This window comes from Agelaius phoeniceus, chromosome 1, assembly GCF_051311805.1.
Source record: "Agelaius phoeniceus isolate bAgePho1 chromosome 1, bAgePho1.hap1, whole genome shotgun sequence".
NCBI lineage: Eukaryota > Metazoa > Chordata > Aves > Passeriformes > Icteridae > Agelaius > Agelaius phoeniceus.
This window is the reverse complement of record NC_135265.1, coordinates 122,503,111-122,509,395: the sequence shown is the minus strand read 5'-3', so window position 1 is coordinate 122,509,395 and position 6,285 is coordinate 122,503,111.

Below are 6,285 nucleotides of genomic sequence, written 5' to 3'. Positions count from 1 at the left end.
TAGAGAATGTGCTTAGAACTGACACCAAGACTGCAGTCGATGGCATTATGGCTGGATTAACTTCTCTTTAAGATGCATGTCTAAGGTAAGAGTGATGGAATATCCTCTCATGCACAAGGGCTTTAACCTGTGACTCACCAATACATGGAAATTCTCACAGATCCCTGCCTAGGCTGCTGTACAGCTGTTCCTCACTGCTAGATCTTACAGTAACTCGAGGGGAAGAACTGGGGAACTGTTTTTTTTTTAAATTTACATGAACTACGCTTTGCTTTTTTTTCCCCTTCATTTTGCCTTTAAATCAAAATGTCGTGTAGTCATTTTTTCAATTACCATATAGACCACTACCCTGCTTCTCTTAGTACACCTAATTAATTTCATATCACACATGGACTACTGTATTTGAGTTACATTGTGTTACCTGGTTTAAAGGTCTAGAAAGGCAAGGAAATGTATCTATCTTATAACACAATAAAGAAAGAAGGACTGAGCAGCTGCAATCATATACAGGTGATCCTTCTTCCTAACCTAGTCACTCATATTGCTATGATATACAGGAAGGATACTGACCAGCTGGAGCGGGTCCAGAGGGACAGATGATTAGGGGGATGGAGCACCTCTCCTATGAGGAAATGGTAGAAGGATTAGGATTGTTCTCCCTGGAACAAAGAAGGCTCACAGGTTGCCAAATTGTGGCCTTCAGCACCTGAAGGGAGCCTACAGAAAAGACTAAGAGGGACTTTTTACAAGAGCATGTAGTGACAGGACAAGGGGGAATGGCTTCAAACCGAAAAGAGCATAGGTTTAGGATGAGATTCTTTACTGTGAGGGTGGTGAGGCACTGGAACAGGTTACTCAGAGAAGCTGGGAACTCTCCATCCCAAGAAATGTTAAGGCCAGATTGGAAGTGGCTCTGAACAACCTGGTCTAGTGAAGGTGTCCCTGCCCACGGCAGAGGTGTTGGAAGTGGATGATCTTTAAGGTCCCTTCCACCCTACGCCATTCTATGATTCCCTGATAAATCCCACCCGATGTCCATGTTTATAGTCCCGGTTCCGCGGAAGGAGGGGGTGCCTGCGGCTGGGATCCCTCCAGCCCGACAGGGCTGTTCCCACGCCTGGCCACACGAGGCCTCCCTTTTCCAAAACACGGCGCATAGAACCTTCCTTCTTCCAGAGATGAAGAAAAAGGGACGAATGATTCCTTTCTCTTCAGAACCAGCACCTATCCATCCACCTATGTTTGCCCCTCCACCTTCTCATACCCACAGAAAAGCAAGCAAAAGGGCCAGATCATGAAAAAGCTCACCACAACCAGGAACACCTTGTTCCACAAGCATTATTTACTCAAGGCTTTACCCAACTGAAAGAAGAGTCTCCTTAAGGCATGTTTAATTTGTGCCATAAATACACTAGCAGCACAAATGCAAATCTGATTGGCATCTTGGCAGCTTGTGGCTTCAAGCAGACCCCTAGCTCTGTGTGATAAATAATTTTTCCTACCACACTGATGTTCTTGCCCTGTTTCTCTGCATGGCCTCTCTTGGGCCTTTTTTAGCATCCTATATATGTTTACAAAAATATATGTATATATGCATGCCCCTCTACAAGTTTTTTTAATGCGCATATTTTTACATCATGGAAATAAACTAACATTTACAGCTAATGCTAAAAATAAAGAGCATTTTGATAAACAGTTATATAAAATGGGTGAAAGATCTGGAAATCAGTATTCTGGTAATCAGTTTTCTTCTTTACTTCACCTTTCACTCCATGTTATTAACAGGAAACACATAGGTCATATGTGTCATTAAAGTAATATTTATGCAAGTTAAAAAACAACTTTTTTTTTTTCTTATCAGATCAATTCATTATGTATATTGAAACCCAAATGTATTAGACTACAGGAGGGGAAAAAATTCTTTTATTTTTCCTTTTCTATGCAGCCAGAGCCATTATAGCTGAAAATTAGCTGGATTCTGTTTATGAATCATTAGCAGATGCATTGGTTCTGTTCCAAGTGCAGAACCAGCCTAATTGACAGTGTTGCAGGAGTTAATACTCGTTGGGAAAGCAAGGGCAGGTTCTGTTCTGGATCTTCTGTCATCAGTGGTTATTGACTAAATTCCACTGGCAGATGCTGCTTTACTGGTGGTGATATGAGTCGAAACAACACAGCACTGAACTCAGGTACACAGCTGAGACTTAATACTGACACAAGAATGCACAAGAACTTTCTTTAACATGACTGAAAAAACAGATATGCAACTATTTAGAAAGAGTGAGAGCAGCATTATGTCTTGATAGTCACAGCTGAGACTATCTGTGCCCTAATTTAACTGTATATAAAACCATGGAGTGATGGCAATTGTAGATAGCTGATTCATGTTCTCAGGAAATATAATTTGTCAGTTACCATTTTACATCCAACAAAATCTACTTATAATAGAATTTATTTAGTCACTTTCAAAGTTACTTAACACATCATATTAGTTTTTTTTTAGAGATTTCACCACAAAATTCTGGCAAATTTTCCCTAAATATATAGTATTCCTGTTCCATGCAGGAGTTTCATATGTAAATGCTTCAGAAATACTGTTTAATAATTAATTTTTATATAACATTTTTAGAATTGTTATAGTAAGACTATTTCAAAAGAGTTATTAGTGATTTTGATGTAACAAATATATTAATTGTTCTAATGATATATAAATCTCAACAGTTTTGATTATTGCAATGAATTTTCCTGAAGTATTAGGCTTTTAATGCACACACAGAAAGAGATTTAATATATTTTCAGAAGGTGAAAAAAATGTAGATTCTTAGCCTTAAACCTTAAAATCTAGGTATTAACATTAAAGCTGTATTGAGTCTATCCCTTCTCAAGCTTTTATGTAAACAGCATCTTTACTATAAATTCTAACATATCAGCCAAATTCAAACAATTTAAAACTTTTTTTTATACTTGCCCATGTTTGTTGTCTCCATGCACATGTGTAATATGCTGGCTCACAAAATTGGATCATTATCAAGCTTTTAGGAACAATTCTGTGTCATCACTTCACATGTTTCTTCTTCCCTCACACTAATTTAGATGAGTAACCCGAAACAGTGAAAACCTTGTACTCCTGTGCATACCATTCAGGTGTTGATTTTTATTCTGGTTTTAATCTAACAGTGATGACATTTTGTTTGCACAGCACTGTCTGGCACAGTGGCTTTTGGCTGCCCATTAAAATTCACATATTACCAGAACACAATGAATATAAGAAATATTCCAGCTTCCAGCTATTATTGCCTGTGGCCAAACCCAGAGTGCACAACTTTGACCTTGTAAAATAGATTGGACAGATGCTGAAGCAAAGTCCACCTAAGTTAGAGAGGTGATTTGTACTTGCTTCAGTGGGTCCTGTACCAGCTCTTAGAACAGTTCAAATTCTATTACACTGTAAAATATAAATATCCAGTAACTGGATGATACCCAAAGACAGAAAACCTTAAGAAAATCTAAGGAGTTAAATACAATTTTGTACAATCATTCGAAGTCTTGTAGTATTTTCCATTTTTTGACTGGAAAACATTTTTTAAAATCTTTCCTGAAAAATTATAGAAATCAGATTCTTTCCATACCTTAAACAAACCCAAACTTTAATAATTTTCAAAAATTTCTAAAAAAACTTGTTAAACTTTCTATTGGAAATGTAAACGCTTTGATAAATTATTTAGTAAGTAAGTTTAAACATTTTTTCCAGCAAACTGCTCAGAAAAAATAGCTTTAGGATGCTTTAAAGCATAATCATGTACTTCCCCACCTTGTGATTGACAAGTAAAAAAATAGAGGCCACTAAGGAAGATCCATTTCTTTAAACAACATTAATCAGGGTGACAACATAGAAATATATCTCTTATTTAAATAAGGAAATTCTTGTTTCTTCAGCCTTAGTTCTTGCTATTTGCTCATTAAATTTGTGCAAGCTGGACTAAAACAGTAACACACAAAATACTTCAATTAGACTCCTTGAAATCTCACTTCATGTCAGACACCTGTGTTAGACAGAAGTAAAAAAAAAAAAACAAAAAGGTGTTTTGAAAAGCTCAGGTCATCATCTGTCCCAGAGCGCCCTGCACCAGCACAGCAGCAGGGATGGAGGCTGTTCTGTCCTGGGCCATCATGGGCTCCACAGCACCACAGGAAAATCATGGTCACAAGTGCTCATGCTGGGGTGGGAGCCATAAGTGTGTGTAGAATATTTTTTCTTAGTAAGACTTTTTTCCCCTCCATCTAAATCACATAATTTATGCATCACTATTGCATTGTGTTTTCAAATTATAGTACAGCAGAAACAACAAGGAAATTGTGGTCAATTATGATACATCAATTTACGGTACATTTACTGAATTTTGAAAACTAATTAATTCTTATATCTTGAAATAAAAGAACAGCAGACTATAAAACAGCTGAATAAATTCACTATCAAATAGCATGCAAACATAACATTCACCTAACTCCTCTCAATAAGCAAGACCCTCATTTGGGAAAGTAAAAATAGGACAAGATACAGTTTTGGGCAGCAATAGATCTGGGCACTGAATCACTGTCTATGTTCTTTTGGCACTGACTGAAACATGCTGGCATGATTTTTTCTCAACTGCATAACGTCACTCACAAATAGAGAACAAATACCAGAGCTACTGCTCTGAAAACACACTTCCCCTATCACATTTAAAAAAATCCCAAATAGATTTTCTTCAGAAAAACAGAGGTAGAATATTAGTGCCAGCTGAAGGCAGGAATATTTGCAATTTAGCATTTATTGAGTTATCTGGAGAGAGAGAAAAAAAAAAGCACTATACAGAGAGAGGGATGAATTTAAATCCCGTGTGTGTAACTGATACAAATGAAAGTATGAAGTTGTCGCTGTGCCCTGTGCGAGCTCAGGGGAGAAGTGAGGGCAGCAGGCGCTGGTATGTGTCTGAAATAACAAACCCTCTCCACTAACACCCCAGCTAATGCACCGGTGCGGGGGCAAAGCCAGAGGAGAGAAGCTGCAGAAGCTGAAACGAGCTTTTCAAATTTTACAGAGACGTGCAAACTGGTGGGGGGTGGAGGAAGACATGGAGTCTTGGCTTAATTCCTGTAGTGTCCTGTCAAGTGCATGGGGCAGAACACAAAGGCACAAGTTGACCTGTATGTTACAGTCCTCGGAGAAAAATACAAACATTATAAAAGCACAGCAGTTACATTAACTTGAGTCAATATGAACAGAGCTTTGGGACCAGGCGGTAAGGATATTCTTTTGGCCCAGCGGGATAATCTATCTTTTCAAGATGAAGAAATTGACAGGGTTTAATTCTTGGCCTTGAATAATGAAAATTTCGCCTCTAACATGTTAGATAGGCCACTGCCACAGACCTTCAGGGCTATCTAACTTCATTTCAATACACTGCACAAAGTGAGAAATAACTGAAACTGGAAAAAAAATTTTTAATCTCAGCTTCTCTCTGATTTCGCTTTACAAGATATTTTAATTCCAGGTTTGACATTGTGTGTGACCCAAGGCAGTTGACCAAAGAGCTATTTTTCAGTTCACCTTTCCTCCTCTACAAAAGCTTCATGCTTTAGCAGTTCTAAGTCACTGGAAACAAGCAAACACGAAATGGGAGTTTTAACAAGTACAGGGTTCATATCTTGGAACAGTGTTTTCATACTGTGATTAAATTTGTATTCCCCCTAAACTGCGTTTTGTTTGAACTCCATGCCTTGTGATCCCGTTTCCTCCCGTTTTCTTGATGTCAGCTACTTCAGTGCTGGCAGAAGATCCCTCTGAACTGCAGCTGCATTTGTAAATGTTTCATCAAAGGCCTGAAGGTCTGGTAAGCAGCAGAGCCGGTGGGTGCTACGAATGTGATCTGGGTCTATCTCGGGGAGGAACAGCATGACCGTATTTACTGCCGATGCTATTCTGGGGGCTGGATGACGTGCGTCTCCCCTCTGCCTGAGCAACACTTGCCCGTTCGTCTTTCAACACTCACTCCCAGCATGACAGGATGAAATAAAACAAAATTTACTGGTAGCGAGCGTACTTGCATATTGAAGACTTCCATTCTAACAACTTCATGCACACACATGTAGTCTTATTGAAATAATCATGTTAAAGATTTTGTACTCTAGGTAGATACAATTTTAGGTTCCATTTAAAAAAATAAAACCATAAGAAGATAAAGAAAAGTATTACCTCATAAAATAATTCAAATTATTATGGGGGCACAAGCTTATTTGCCCCCA